General features: G+C 48.0%; 1 long non-coding RNA gene across 1 annotated transcript; it reads left to right on the forward strand.

Annotated features, from left to right (window-relative positions):
• Positions 1-7,946: 7,946 nt before the first annotated feature.
• On the forward strand, positions 7,947-9,977 carry LOC144219875 (uncharacterized). The gene is made up of 2 exons (XR_013331528.1): positions 7,947-8,307; positions 9,482-9,977. It is a non-coding gene; the product is annotated as an uncharacterized LOC144219875 (long non-coding RNA).
• The last annotated feature ends 6,364 nt before the right edge of the window (positions 9,978-16,341 follow it).

Consider the following 16,341-nt stretch of genomic DNA (forward strand, 5'->3'; position numbering starts at 1 on the left):
ATATTAAGATGAACAAAATATAAGTCCAAGCATCTCATTATCTACTTGGGGGAAGGCTTGAAAAATGTACAATGAAATGTGTGCTTTGATTGAAGGGTTGTACAAAACGCTCTGTGTGCATGGGGGACGGTGTGACAGAGGCTCCGCCTCTGACAATCAGGGACAGCTTCACGGAGGTAGTAATATTTGTTTCAGGCCTTCTTTAGGGAAGAAGAGTTTGGCAGTGGAGAAAGGAGTGGGGTGGAGGAAGAAAAGTAAATCCTAGGCAGGGACAGCACGTGTTGAACTGGGTGATGGGCAGCACTGTGGTATTTGGGCTCTGGTGAGGGTTTCTGTCCCATTGACTCATTAGACATGGTGAGTGTTAGGAGCACTGCAGTCCAGCGCTGTTGGCCCGACCCCCTCCCGGCCCCCAGAAACTGACACAAGTACTGATTGTCTTGGAAAGGCAGCCACTTCCCTTGTCTGCCTTGATGTAAGCGCTGCAGCTAAGCCCAGAAACTGGCATCCTCCCCAGCCCCACCGGCTCCTCGGATAATGACAAATCCCTTTCGTTTTCTCCCCATTATTTCACCGTAAGTGGGAAAATAATAAGGAGAGCCGGCAATAGGACTAATTAAATTGGCCATTTCAGTGCCATCGATCCAGGGCCGGAAAGGAGCGAGGCTTCTGATGGAGGATGCACGGAACGCATTTCTGTCACCGTGTGGGGGCTTCAGGCAGTGCAGCAGCCTGGGATCGGGGATGTGAGCTGTGCTGGGGACAGGCGCGGTGCCCGCGGATGGGACAGGCATCTCCCGAAGGATGCCTCCTGGGAGACTGCCCACGGATCTGGGGACAAAGTCCCCTCATTTCCTTCTCCGGACAGGAGGCAGTGTGTGAGAACAAAGGCTGAAGGTGAGAATGTCGGTCTTTGTTCTGGGGAGCCCGTGGAGGGGCGTGAATGGTCAGTGCCAAAAGTGGTGAAAATAAATACATGAATGAACACATAGAAACTTAACAGGAGCCCTACGGAAGGCCAGCTGAACTGGCCGACTCAACGTGCGTCAGCACTGAGTTTAGAGTTCGATCCTATTCTGTGGCAGGTCACTTCTGTCGAGCAGGTGGCTGAGCCCAGCTCCTCCCCAGCTGTGGTCCCCAGTGCCAACCTCCCTGCTTTCCTGGCCTAAACTAGTTACATTTCCTTACAGGCACCAGAGTGATCCCACCCTCTTGTCTTTATCCACGGTACACCCCCTGTCCCTCTTCCAGAATTTCTCAAAGTGCCATCTGGGCACCATTTGCCTTGGAAAAATGTGGGGATGTCGCTGGAATTGTGGAAGCCAGACCCCGGGACACTCCTGCTGAATCATGCTCCGGGGACCGGAGCTCAGAATTGGGATTTTAGCAAATACGGTGGGCGATTCTTAGCACCACTGGGGTTTTAGAATCACTGACCACCTTTTTCTCTCTGGGTAGAAACACTTCTTCATCTCCCTCTCCACAGTGCTAGTGTGCTGAAATATGAACAGGGCTCCCTGTTGTTTTAGGTTCAGACATAGCCAAAAGCTTTTTTATTTGATTCAAGATTGTTGTAAACTTCTGCAGAAAGGAGACAAGGAATTGCAATGTCCATCTCAAAACCCACAAAAATCGCAACCACTAGCAAACTTTATAGTGGTTGGAGAATAGCCATCCAGAGAGGCAGTTGTGCCCGAAATGAATAACAGTAAGTAGAATTTGTGAATGATCATTATCTCTTACCTAGGCCATATTTTATGACTTTTCAAAGTAAGCTAAAACACTTTATGAATTTTGTAAAATGGTTTCCTCACCGCTTTCCCATCCTCAGTGTAGAAACCAGAAATCTCAAATTCATAGCCTCCCTTGCAGCAAGGACACAGACCATCTGTACTTTCAACAAGTTGTGCTGGTCACTGACACCCACGCAGATCTGGTGTGAAAGTGAGTAATAGGCACAGTTCGACTCCTGCAGTGACCCATTTTCCTGCAGAGGTTGGTTGGAGAAGCACCCAGGTTTGGAAGAGTTTTGGGAGCAGACCAAATTCCTGATGCAGAGTTTCCTAGCTGTTCATAAACTATCACACGTCTAATGAGCTCCAGGGCTGATGTCCTTACCAGTTAGGGATGTTGCTCCTGAAAGCTGAAGCTCAGGTCTGACTCACCAGCTGTCCCTGCGAGTCTCTGAGCTACCCAGCCCTCCACTCTTTCTAACATCCCCCTTAGTGCAATGAGCAAAATCACAAAATCCACACCAATACACTTCTACTAACCCAATCTCACAGCTGGGTGACTAATGTTTTTGTGCAAGAGATGAAAACATTATTTTCTCGTCCAGGATCCAATCTAGGAGTACACATTTTATTTAACTGTCCTACATCCTTTATCTCTTTCAATCTGGAATAGTTCTACCATATTTCTTTTCCTATCTTGACCTTAACATTTGCTAAGAAAACAGACAGGCATTTTACTTTGTAGAAGGTGTCTCAGTTTGGGTTTGTCTGATGTTTCCTCATTATTAGAATGATGTTAAATGCATGTTTGGCAGAAAAATGATGGAAGTGCTATTGTGTCCTCCTCAGTGCCTCATATCAGGAGGCACATGGTATTGATTTGTCCTTTACTCATGATGTTTCTTTGATCACTTGGTTAAGGTGCTGACTTCTAGGTTTCTCTACTGTGAAGCTACTATTTATCCCTTTGTAATTATTATGCACCCCAAATCCTTTAAATCATTTCTTTCCTGCTTTATCAGTCAGAATCAGCTTCTGTTTCTTGCAACTAGAAGCCCCAACAGTGACATCTCTATCAATGTGTTTCATATTCATATTTACTCACACAGCGAGTCCTCCAAGACACTGTGGTGATTTATGCAGGAAGGAGCATGATTGTGTCTAGGGTTTAGGTGACATCTTTGTAACTGCATTAGAGAAAAGATGGGAAGGGGCAAGACTCAGGCAGGAAGCCCATTGGGTGGATTCTGCTGTAGTTGAGGTACAATGAGATGCAGAAAGGCAATGAAACGAAGGGATATTTTAGAAGATAATGAAAACGCTACAACTCATCAATGACCCACTCTGTACCAGGCTCTTGTATTTTATTTTATTATTTTATTTTATTTATCTTATTTTATAGAGAAAGCAAGCACACATAAGTAGGGGAGAGGGGCAAAGGGAGAAGGAGATAGAATCGCAAGCAGGCTCCATGCTCAGTGCAGAGGCTGATGTGGAACTCAATTCCTTGACCCTGGGAACATGACCTGAACTGAAATCAAGAGTTGGATGCTCAACTGACTGAGCCACCCAGGTGGCTGTACCAGGCTCTTGTATATACTGTTTCTGTTCTTTGTAACAGCCCTCAACACTGTGTTTAGCACTGCCTCTCCTCATAAGGAAATGAAGGCTGCTGGATTTGTCCATAAACACAGAGCTAGTGAAGGCAGAGCCAGTGTCCCCAGCCAGGAGCACCTGGCACTAAAGCACATGCACATTCCCACGAGCTTCCCACCTCACCTGGATGCTGATCCAGTGGCCTCACTTGTACCTCTGAAAACCCCAAAGTGGCAGTGACAAAATAGATGAAGCTCTTCCAGGTGTGTGGGTCCTGAGCCAACTCACAGAAGGGCGAGAGCTCACGGAGAGGAGTGCACCTGAGAAACAGGTCTGTGGTGTCGCTTACACAGGACAACACCTGGGGGAAGGATCATCTGTCTGGTGGAGGGCAGGTGTTTGCAAATGTGGCCAACCTGACATTGAGTGGTCTCTGCAAATCCAGATGTACTCCATGAGCTGAGGTGGAGCCTGGGGTTCTTGCTGCCTCAGGGTCATTCAGGCTTAAACAAAAGAAAGGAAAAAGACAATTATCTAGGGCTCCCACATTTTCTCATCCATGTGGGGGCTGCAAGAGACACACTCCTCCTCCTCTTTTCCATCTCATAGAGGATTCTTTGCCTACAGGGCTCTTGGCGGGTCTCGAGGCACCTGGGGGCACACGACTTAAAGACTTCTCAGAGTTGGCCCGCTTGGGTGGCTCAGTTGGTTAAGTGTCTGATTCTTGGTTTCAGCTTAGGTCATGACCTCACAGTTTGTGAGTTCGAGCCCCAAATCTGCACTGACGGTGCTGAGCCTTCTTGGGATTCTTTCTCTCTCTCTCTCATTCTGTCTGCCCTTACCCCCTCTCTTTCTCTCTCAAAATAAATAAATAAACTTTAACAAAGAAGCTCTCGGTGTTGGGGGCCTCTTGGATCTCCCCTAGTCCAGGCTCTGCTGGACTTTCAGGGTAATCTGTGCCACAGGGTTAGGGACGGACATTCTGTAAAGTCCCTGCTAGTTGAAATTCTAGAATTCTACAAATCCACTTAACATCCCCCCCCTTCATTTCCCGCTGTATTGCTTCTTTTTCCAATGCTACTTAATATTTCAGGAAACCTTGGTGTTTGAAGCTTAACCTTGTGATTTTGACTATTTGGCAGAGTCTCTGAAGATACATGTCGTATGTTAATTTGAAACTTCGTTGAAGCAAAGTTTGAATTTCAAGGGCTGCAAGACTGTCTTGCCGGAGTGGGCACTTCACTGGTGCACGAGCTGCAGGCAGCCTCATCCCTGCCCGCCTCAGCCATGTGACCTCTCTGTGTTATCACGTTCATAATTCAGAATCGCTGCCACTGGCCCTCAAGGGTGTATTCTCGGTCAGACGCTGTATTCTGTGCTCCAAGTGCATGATATCATTTATTCCTCACAAAAACTTTGTAGAATGGTGTCTCATTATGCAGAGAAAGGGGAGTTCAGCTGTATTAGGTACGGTTCCCATGGGGTCATGGCACTAAGTGTCACAGTCAGGATCCAAACCCAGGTCTGTTTCCCTTCAAAGCCCGTGCTTCTCACTGCTGGAGAGATCTCACTGCTGGAGAGATCTCAGCAGTGATTCTTGCCAGGCTCAGGGAGGAAGGTTCATGGGTAGGCAACTGCCATTAGGGCAGCACAGGGTTCCTGTATTCGACAAATATTGATTGAACTCAATGTCTGGCATATTGAGCAATGTGCCAGACATTGCTCCATGAATGGTGTTTTTGCATCAGTGAACAAAGAGGGACACACAATTCGGTCCTCCTGGAGCTTTCCACCGGTGTAGACAGGCAATAAACTATACAACAGCAGACATTCTGTGCCGGAGGTTGACAAGTGCTGGGGAGAAAAAGCAGAGAGAGGATAGGACATGCAGGTCTCAGAGGTGAGGTAGAATGTGCCGGAAAGAGGAGTGGCAATGCATTGGCCCGGACACAGTGCCTGGTGTGCTCATGCACATCCGGAGGCCTGCACGACTGGGGTGTGAACCTGTGGGGTGGCTGTGAGGAGACGGGGCTGCCAGGCCACAGGCCCAAACCACGAGAGGCCAGTGGGCCATTCCACTGACGGCAATTTCCGCTCTGAGGGAGATGGCAACCACCGGGGGGCTGCAGCAGACACGTGACTTGCTCTGATGGCTGTTTTTGTTTTTTCTTAAAATTTTTAATGCTTATTTATTATTGAGAGACAGATCATGAGCAGGAGAGGAGCAGAGACAGATGGAGACACAGAATCTGAAGCAGGCTCCAGGCTCTGAGCTGTCAGCACAGAGCCCGACGTGGGGCTCGAACTCGTGAACCGCGAGATCATGACCTGAGCCGATGTCGGATGCTTAACTGACTGAGCCCCCCAGGAGCCCCTCTGATGGCTATTTTGAATTGCTCCGGCATGTGGAGAAGTGACTCAGGTGGGGCGAGGACAGGAGGGAAGCCAGAGTCCGGGTGGGAGCCAGTTGCTGGCGCTCTGGTGGAGGTGATGTACTGGTCAGACAGTGCACACGTTTTGAAGGCAGAGCCAGCAGAACTCTCTGACCAGAGGATGCCGGGAGCGAGTTTATTTCAGTGACAGAACTTATTTAAACAGCTTTTTAAATGTCCTTCAAACTGTCTCAAAACGATCCCTAAAGGTCTAGCAAAGGTTCCTTAGATATTTTGATTATAGTGTGTTTGAGGAGGGAACCACTTGCCCCCACAAATGTGGAGATTAGGCAACCTCTTGGCTTCTTACCCTCACAAATGTCAAACATGCATATGACTCTTACCTGGTCGTGGACATGGATCGAGAAGATCCTGCTAGAATCTTCTCATCTCTGAGGAGGTGAGAAGCCAGAAACTTCCCTGGGAACAGGCTGAGGTGGTGACAGCAGCCTTCTGTGCTGGGAAAACCAGAAACCCGTTGTTGCAAGAAGAAGGTGCCTGTGGAGCGGGGGGGGGGGGGGAAGAGGGCATCTTGGCAGCTCAGACCCACAGATGTCTGCAAGTTTCAGAGCAGCAGATGGAAGAAGAGTCGTGCACCTCGGAGCAATGAGGGCACTCCCAGGGAGCCCCGACCTTCAGTTCTGCCGGCCACGCTGGCTGGAGGGAAGGTGCTCAGAAAGGGCGCTGCGGTTATCTATTTGCTCACAGCGGCCAGCACACGGAGTCCACATGCACAGAACTGTGGGTTCCCTGTGGTGTCTGCTAGAGCATTTCCAAGCCTGAATCACTCAATTCACTTCCGGTCATGGCAGCCAGGGCTCTTGACTTAGAAATGGAAGCTGTATTCTAAATCCTGGATGGGGGTGCCTGGGAGACTCAATCAGTTAAGTGTCTGCCTCCAGCTCAGGTCATGATCTTATGGTTTTTGAGTGCAAGCCCCATGTTGGGCTCTGTGCAGACAGCCCTCAGCCTGGACCCTGTGTGTCTCTATCTCTTTCTGCCCCTCCCTCCCTCAAATAAATAAATATTAAAAGAAAATATTTTTTAAAATAAAAAAAAAAAGTCCTGGCTCTGCTACGTCTTAGCCGAGTGACTGTGACCAAATCACGTAACCTCTTAAAGTGTCTGCATTTTCACTGGTACTTAAGAGTACAGGGATGCAGTAGAATATATTTGGTGCCCTTTCCTGCAAGGGGATGATACTTGTGACCATGTGCTCTGCGTCAAGCAGTGAAATGTGTACAGAAATGACACCGGACGCTTCTGGGTGAAAGCTTTGAAGAGTCAGTGTATGGCTTTGCCATGCTTTCCTCCCCTTGTCTCTGTGCCTGTGGATGTGTGGATCTAGAGGGAGCCTCCCGCGGCCTGGATTCCAGAGGAATTAGCACGTGCAGAACCCCTAGTCCACCTGTGGCATGTAAGTAAGGCTGAGGCAGAAACAAACTTGCTTTACTTTGAACCTTTAAAAATGTCTGGGTTGTTTGCTCCTATGGTGTAACATAGCCTGTCCTGACTGACGGAGATGGAAATGATAATCTCTTCTCCTGTGCACAGCACAAGATTGTCCTGATGATTGGATGTTGTTCTTCCCTCTCTCTGGAACCTTCCATTTCCTTCTCCACTTCAGGCGAACTCTCATTTGCTTTCGAGGTGTCAGCTGAAGTGGGGTTTCTTTAGAGAGGCCCTTCCCTGGAGCCCTGATGGGGTTTCCCTCTTCTGCTATTAGAGTTTCTATGTAGCACCTTCCTTCTTTTCTGGCCTTCGTCTCATCTATAATCTCTTCTCAGCAGCCTGTCACATGGCTGTCCAACCCTGTGAGGACAAGCCCTTGCCTGCCTTGTTATCGCTGTGTCCCCTCCTTGAACAGCGCCAGGCATAAGTCAAGAGCCTGCAGACAAACGCATATGACCAGGAGAGTGCCAGCACAGTAATGGTGGCCTTCATTTTCTCTCTTCGCCACCAAAGACTCCCTTATAATATTTCTCTTCTTCCCTCGGGGGCTCCATATTTGGGAAGGTTTCTGTCCACCAAACAGACTGCATTTATACAAAGCAATTCATTTGACTATTTCTTATTACTCAAAGACATGTGTAGCTGCTGATAAGAGTTACTGATCAGCAGGAGATAATCACTGTGACCACGTCAATGGATTTAATTCCAGCCCCAAGCAAAGCAAACACATGTTTGTGTTTGTGCAGCTTTACAGAATCCTTAACAGTTGCTTCGACCAAAAGGGCTCATAATGTTTCTTTAACAAGAGACCCTGAGGGAGGCAGCTCATCCGTGTCATCGAGGACTTGTCTCCTGTCTTTTGCCTCTGTCTTCCTCAGCCTCCTTTTCGTGCTGTGTTGCCTCTTTATCTGCCCAAGATGTCTCCAGCTGGTCCAGGGATCAAGATGGGATTAAGGGACCAAGCCATTCAGCTCTACCTTCCTGCCTGTTGCCTTCACCAGGGAATCAAAAGCTTCCTCAGAACTGCCTCCTCATGTTTCCTTTGTCACAACTGGATTGCATGGTGTCTTCCAGCTGCAGGGGATACCGGGAAAGTGAGTATGTAGCAAAGGATCCTGAAAGTCCTCCTGGACCTGGCATATGGGCATCCTGGGTGAAGTGTGGGTCCATCAGCAAGACAGAAAGTGGGGAGAGTGGCTTCTGGATAGCAATAGAGTGTTTGCTGTGTCTCTGGTAGGTAATGAGAGGTCATGGCCACATTACCTCTTTCTCATTCATTTAGTCAAGGCCACCCCTTTAACAGATGAAAAGAATAAGCACCCAACATGGGTAACATCCAAGGTTCCATCTTGCTTTAAGGGCAGATAGGGGTTAGAATATAAGTCCTCAAGATCTCTTCACTCTTTTCAAGAGTATAATAATCTAAAGGGGCTCATAGCCCAGGCAAGTGGTGTAGCAGAAGCAGAGGGACTGACCTTGAATGTCTGTAGGGAGGTGGCCTGGATTCTGCTCCAATTTCCACCTTATCTAGCCTATCTTTGGGCAAGTTATGTACTCAGTTGATGGCTTGGTCTTGTTTCAGCCATCTTTATTTAATCTGACTTTCCAGATGAGGAAATTGGGACCCAGAAAGGTGAAGTGACCTCATCAAGGTCAGACAGGTGTAAGTGGCAGGGCAAGGCTGGAGAAAAGTAAGAAAGCTCCTGACTTCCTGTCTGGTGCTCCCTCCCTGACAGACATGTTTGGAAGAGGGCCGCGCATCCTCTCTGTTGTTAGGACGTGACAATTCACTGTGTTGGGAGGGATCATTGACCAGTGTTAGCTATTCAGTCACGGACTTACAAACTTGACTTTCAAGTTGTGTTTATAAAGTGGCTCTTGGTAAGTGAATAAATCTGGACTTCATGCATTATTGCAAAAACTGCCCTTGCCAATCTGTGAATTTACCCACTACTGTGGTAACAAAGGATGATGAGAATAAGGACCATCTTGATTTTTAATAAGAATAAGGGATGCTAACCCCGGCAGTGATTCCCTCCAAGGTACCATCATCCCAATCTCATGGAGAGAGATTTTTAAAAAATACAGATTTCAGGGCTTCATCCCTTGGAATACCCGGACAGGTCCTACAAATGTGTATCTTCACAAAGTTTTCTCAGGAGATTCTGGTAACTGGCCTAGTATTTCAGTTGCTGAGTGGACAGGATGGGATTTCTTGAAGAAGCCTTTGGACATCTTTAAATTGTGGTTTATTTGCTTCTCTTTCAGACAAAATGTGTGTTAGCACCAGATGGATGGATATCATTAAGTGATGACCAGATGGCCCATGCCAATGAACTTCTCAGAAGCACTATTAACCATGGGAGTGCATTTGCTTTTGCCTTAAAATATATAATTTGAAAAATATATATTGTTCATTATTTAGGAAACTAAAGGTAAACATTGGATACTGTTAGTATTCCAGTCAATTAGAGGATGCTGTCAAAACAACATTTTAAAAATTACAAAGACTGGGACGCCTGGCTGGCTCAGTTGGTTAAGTGTCTGACTCTTGATTTCGGCTCAGGTCGTGATCTCACAGTTCAGGAGATTGAGCCCCATGCCGGTCTCTGCACTTAGAGTGTGGAGGCTGTTTGGGATTCATTCTCTCCCTCTTTCTCTGCCCTTTCTCTTGCTTAAGCTCTCTCTCTCAGTCTCTCTCTCTCTATATCTCTCTCAAAATAAATCAATAAAATTTAAAAAGAAAAGACAAAGACTGAACCCATGAGATGTTATCAATCATTATTTTAGATCAGTAGTTCTCAAGAGGGGTGAGAGGTACGTTTAATAATGCCTGGAGATACTTTTGGTTGCCCCACTTGACAGGGGTTGTGGGTCCTGACACCTTGGGAGTAGATCAGGATGCTGCTATACATCCTGCAATGCACATGACAGCCCCTCTCTCCCAACTAAGAATGATCTAGCCCCCAATGTTGATAGTGCTGGCTTAAGAAATCCTGTCTTAGAGTCTCTGACTCAGGCTCGAATATAATTCCTTCATCGCTAATCTTTTAGCTTGGCACCTGTCTATGTATACATGTGTGAGTGTGTGTGTGAGTGTGTGTGTGTGTGTGTGAGATGGGAACCAAGACCTCCATGATTCCAAGACATTCTTCTGTGGATTCATGTGCGTACCTTCTGCCATCTTTAAGCCCTGCTGGGGAAGACTTCCGGGGACTCCTTCATTCATGTGTCCTCCATAACCACGAGGTGAACAATTGTCTCCTCTGCGGGTTCCTGGAGCTGCTGAGACCCCAGGACCGTAGTGTGGGCCTTGGGCTTCCCAACCCCAAGGTGGATCTCTAGCTGTCTCGGACTCCTCATCTCTCCACTCTGCTGAGAGACTTCGCTCCTGCCTCGTCCTCTCTGCCACAGTCGGTATCCCCTGGCCGTCTTGTCAATCGCCCTCTATTGGAAAATACTTTCTCTTATGTTAGGAAGGCTCAGAAGCTGCATGGCAGAGTCAAAGTTGCTCTGCATGGGGAGGCGGGGAGTCTCAGGCTGGAGCCCACCTTCACCACCAACTTGCTGTGTGACCTCAGGCAACTTCTTTGCCTTCTCTGGTCCTCACATTACCCTCTGTGTAATCAATGGCTAGTTGAGAAGAGTTCTCAGGTCCCTTCCTGGTCAGACATGGAGAACTCTGAAATTGGCAAGGTCTTTCCCTCCACACAAGGACCCGCAGTTTGACCAGACAGAACCCATCTTGCGAGCCACACCTGCACCCCGTGTTTTTTTCCTAAATGCTAAGAAGAACGTTCAGGCTTATCATTCTGGGCAGAATCTCACACCCACACTGACGGATGTCAATTTTGGCATTTATTAGAATGCCAGTAAATCTTGAAAACAATAAATATCTCATTACTTTGCTGATGATGTGTCTTTAAGTGCTACTTGCAAATGCCTGTCGTCGCTCTGTTTGATTTATAACAAGGACTGGTTTTAATCTTGCAGCCTTTCATCTTTTGCAAGCACCTTGTTGGACCCTAATCACATTTCTGTAACTCCGTCAGAGCAACCGGTGAGGAGGCCACCATGGGTATTCCAGGGCTGATGTGGTTTGGAGTCTGATTCCCTGACCTACGATTGCCAGTTGAAATGACACAGACTTTGAGGTCCGACAGGCTCCGATTAATATCCCGTGTCCCATCGTCTCACGGAGGGCTGGGTCATCTTGGACAAACCAGCATAGCCTCCATTCGCCCCAGTCTCCTTGCCTGTAAATGGGGGATCGAGGTTAAGAGGGAATGAATTGATGAGTGAACAGCACCTATCCTGGTTTCTGGACTAGAAGAGAAGCTCCGACGATGGTGATCTATTAAAATGATTATTACTTCGAAGAAAGAACCAGGAGCTCCAACTCAGAAAGCCCTGGAGGCCAGTGTCAAGGGCTGTACATCAATTCCTCTTCTGTTTTAATACTGAATTAACAACCAGGCAGGGGGAAAAATGGAACATTTAAATATTTAAACCAAACATTTAATTTTTAAACATGAACATTCTTTTTATAACTTGGACTGCTCTTCAAGGCCTATGGAAAATTCCCCAAGCCTCTGCTATCTGCCCTCCTTCTGGGGTGTGTGCTAGAGAACACTGCTAATCTTGGATGCCTCTGAACTTGGCAAGGGATGGTACATTTGTTTTATTCTGAAAAAGGCGCATTTGTGTCCCAGTGAAGATATTCCTGACAAGTTTCTATAAGGAAAGAGGGGCTAATCCCTGTTCCATAGAAATGAAGCTGAATCTAACAGGAAGGGAATGGTTTCATGTGACTCTCTAGAATCGTGCTCTCTACCAGACCCAGTTCCAACCGATATTCATGTTATCACTTTCAAATTACACCCCAAAAAAATCCCATGGTGAGGCTTTTGCTGTAATTGTGTTTTCGTCCATAAGAAAGTGAGGTTCAATAAGGCTAACCAAGGACCCCAGGGTCATGGGTGCTACAGAGTGGACATTGATACTTCCACATCCTCTTTTTCTTGCAAGGGCCCCTGATTTTTGCATGAAGATCCACTGTCTTCCCCCACCCCAAGGTTGTTGCTGTTGCTTGTGGATTTAAATCCACCTGTACTTTGCGTGTGTTCTTGGTCTCATGACGCCGTTGCTCACAGTGGCCACAGCCACGGATTATACATGTGGACCAGTAGAGGCCACATAGGTGCATCAAGATGTCCCTAGGATCCTGCAAGAGGACATTGATGCCCCTCTTGGCAGCCTTACCACCAGGAAGGGAGATCCTGCTGAGGAAGAAGCTGGTGGGAGAGATTATAACTGGTCTAGTTCAATCTCTGAGGTCATCACTTCCCTTTAAGGAAAGAGGTTTGGGGGCACCTGGGTGGCTCAGTCGGTTAAGCATCTGACTCTTGAATTTGGCTCTCAGGTCATGATCTCATGGTTTGTGGGTTCGAGCCCTGCGTCGGGCTCTGCACTGACAATACAGAGCCTGCTTGGGATTCTCTCGTGCCCTCACTCTCTGTCCCTCACTTGTTTTCTCTCTCTCAAAATAAATAAATAAAACATTTTTTTAAAGACAAGGGGTTTCTCTCCTCTTAATGACTTGTCATGTAGTCATATATTACTTTCACCTCATTAATTAATGCAACAAACTCCCATCGAGCACTGATTAAGTTTGGGGTGCTCTGCTGGAGCCAGGTGTATCCAGGCCACCCTAGGTCTCACCCATCTCTGACTACAACATGTTTCAACACTCTCCATTTGAGCACCATCTGCTCAGCCCTCTTCATGTGGCTTTGGTCTCCGCCAAAGATCTATAGGCCACCACCACTCTTGGGGTGCAGTGCTCCTTGAGGCTGATCAGCACAGATTCCCATCTCAGCCCTCCTCCTTGGGTTCCCCCTTGAAGTGTAGCACAAACACCCCATTGCTGCCACAGGGCACTGCTTCTGGGGTCCAGAGACCTAAATCCTGGCTTAGGATCCCCAATGCTGCTGCTTCCCAACTCCCTCCTAGATGCCCTACAAGGCAGGGGAAAACTCCCCCAAACTTCCAGCCAACTTCTTCTTAAGCACCTTCAGGCGTCTCTGCATCTCCTAGACCCTTGAGAGCACTAAGCATAGTTTTCCTGAGAGCAATGGGTGGGTAACCACCTAAGCCTGCAAATCCGTGAAGATCCTTTCAGAGCCAGGGGCAGTTTGCCCCAAACACAAATTCAACACTCTAACCTAGAAGGTAGGAATCATTCTGAATTTGGAAACTGGATTTGATTGCTTCTAAACAAAAGTCAAAAGAAGAAGTAAACTAAACCAAACAGCAACAGACATGAGAAGAGACATAAGGCAACTGCATGACCCTGTGGTCCAGTCCCCACCTTTCAATGAGACTTGTCCCTCCTGTGACCTTATCTACACCTTTCTTGCAAGGTGTCCCCCCAAGGTGGTGTCCGACATGTAGGCACAAGTCTGCTTTCTGTGAGTGTGGCTCTTTCAGTGCATCATTCTTCCTTTCCTGCTATATGTCAGTTTGGTGCAAAAAGTCTTTGATCTCTGCCTCCCCCAGGGAGTTTTGGCAACTCTCCAGGCCTTAATCACATTGGACCTTGATTTTGTCCATGGCTTTCCTCTCCTTGAGCCTCAGTGTCTCAGGAAAGGGCCATCATGCTGGTCTTGGGAACCCTCCAACGGGCTGAGCAGGATGCTGGCTATTCTGGATTTAGAGGGAGGAGTCCGAGATTTGTGTCCCACACTCCAGCTTTTGTGCTGTGTGACCTTGGACAAGCCACCCGCCTCTGGAAACTCCACTTCCCTCAGCTATAGAGGTAGGATAACATCACTGTGGCACAATGCAAGCCAGCCACTATTCATACTTCTCCAGAGTCATGCCTCGAAATGTGACTTTGCAACTTTTCCCTTCAAAATTAGAGTCCATTTCCCTACCCGTTGAGTAGGGGCAGCGCTTTTGCCTTGCTTTTGCTAACAGGATGCAGTAAAAGAGACAGTGCACCAGGTAGGGGCTTAAAGTTTAAGGAGCCTTGCGTGCTTCAGCTAGTTCTTTTGGACCCCTGCTTCTGCTGTGTGAATAAGCCCACGCGACCCTGCTGGAGGAGGAGAACCATGTGGAGCAGAGGTGCCTTATCCCAGGGAAAGCTATCCTAGGCCAGCCAGCTCCCAGCTGACTCTGCAGCCCACTGGGCTCAAAGGGGAGGGGGATCTAATAAGACCAGAAGAGCCAGCCACTGAGCTACATCCAGTCCAAATGGACAACTTGTAGGTTCATAAGCTTAATAAACAGTTGTTGTTGTAAACCATTAAGTCTGGAGTTGTTTGTCATGCAGCAAAAGCTACACTCACTCACTTCTCAGATGATTGCATTAAATGAGATAATATGTGTGAGTACTTCATAAACTGAAGCATTACCTTCCCCGTCTCCCCCCCTCACTCTCAGGTATCTTTGATTATATCAGGGGACTCATGGTCTCCCTTTCAAACCTTCATGGACAACATCTCTGAACAGAGGGAGAAACAGCTACAGAAGCAGGGTGACATCAACACCCCCTTCCCCTGATGCCCGGAGCCGACTTCTCCATCTCATGGAATTTTGGGACCTCTGTCACCTCCAGACTTTAGAAATTGCTCAATCTTTAATACCTGCTTTGTTGGACGGATTACCCCAAACTGTTGCCTGTTCTTAGACCCTGATAACTAACAGCATAAAACAAAACGAAAGAAATATACTCCAAAGAATTTTGTTCAAGTCTGCAAGCTTAGGTGGTCTTACCAGCCAGCTCTGCAACCTTGAGTAGCCCTGAGACTTAGTTTCCTCACAGTCAAAAATGGTAACACACTTCTTACCCATCCCGCACAGGGGGGCCTTGGAAATCGTGAGGTAATCCTGTATGTGAAAGCACTTTCTCAGCTGCAAAGCCCTGTACAAATTTATGGTAGTGCTTGTCCATTCCACTAACATTTATTGGGTGCTACTGTCTCCAGGCACTATTCTAGAAGCCTGGGCGATTTCAGTGAGGGAAGAGGAACAATCTCTGCTTCCACTTGGTTACACCACATTATTCGGGGTTACCCAGCCCCACTGTGACCCCACGACATTGACTGTTTATTACTAGAGCTTACCTTTGTCTTAGCATGGATTTCTTAGGAAATAGAGCCTGAGGAAAACATATGTGTTAAGGCTCTATTGGTGGGTAAGATCCCAAAAAGCAAGATCGTGGAGTAAAATGGGAACCGAGGCAGGAGAGGGGTGACAATGAGCTGCCTATAGCTTCACTCCAAATAGCCATTCTCTGGATCACGCAGGACCGCTCTGAGGGGCCAAATGGAAGCACCATGTCTTGGAAGAGCCCCCTCAGGGGAGATAAGAAGAGGGTTCAATGCCTGCTCCTTCCTGTCTGCCATCTCTCAGTGGCCAAAGGCTGTGCGATGGGCATTAATTCTCCCATGCTGCCTGGTCTGTTACCTGGAGAGCGAGGCTCATTGCATCAGGGACAGCATGGAGCAGGTCCAGTTGCGTGAGCCAGTGAGTACGGAAACCTGCTGTTATGTGCCTTACATGTTGGTGTCCACACCGACATCCTTCATGTGGAGCACAAGGCTCGTGGTGTAAGGCGGAGGTGGGGCACCGTTGGGGCATGCCTCAGGACCCAGGGGACCTGCAGAGGGCTGGGCTGGTGGAGCAGGGGAGTGGAGGTGCATCGACAGCATGACCCCTGCTGTGAGGCTGGCAAGGGGGCATACAGCCTCTCTTGAATGAAGCCAGAAATCTCTCTTGGTCTCCAAGAATATGATTGGGGCCACATGACCTTTCTAGAGTCAACCCATGGATGAGAAAATTTGGGAAAGGAGTGAAGAGGATCTAGTATGTCTCGAAGAACCCATCGGAACAGAATTTCACAAAGCGTGGCACAGCAGGAGGAGCTACGGCTGGCTGCAAGCTCAGAGTCCCCGTTCCTCCGGACCCACTAACTTGCCTTGTGACCTGGAGCACATCCCTCAAGCTCTCCGTGCCCCGGATCTCCCATGTGTGAAATGAGAGCGGTCTCCAGGCAGCTTGGCCGTTCTGGAGCCCTGGGGCCACACGCAGATGCAAAGCCATCCTTCCTCCCATTCCCCTCCCCC

Source organism: Crocuta crocuta, unplaced genomic scaffold, assembly GCF_008692635.1.
Source record: "Crocuta crocuta isolate KB4526 unplaced genomic scaffold, BGI_CrCroc_1.0 scaffold119, whole genome shotgun sequence".
NCBI lineage: Eukaryota > Metazoa > Chordata > Mammalia > Carnivora > Hyaenidae > Crocuta > Crocuta crocuta.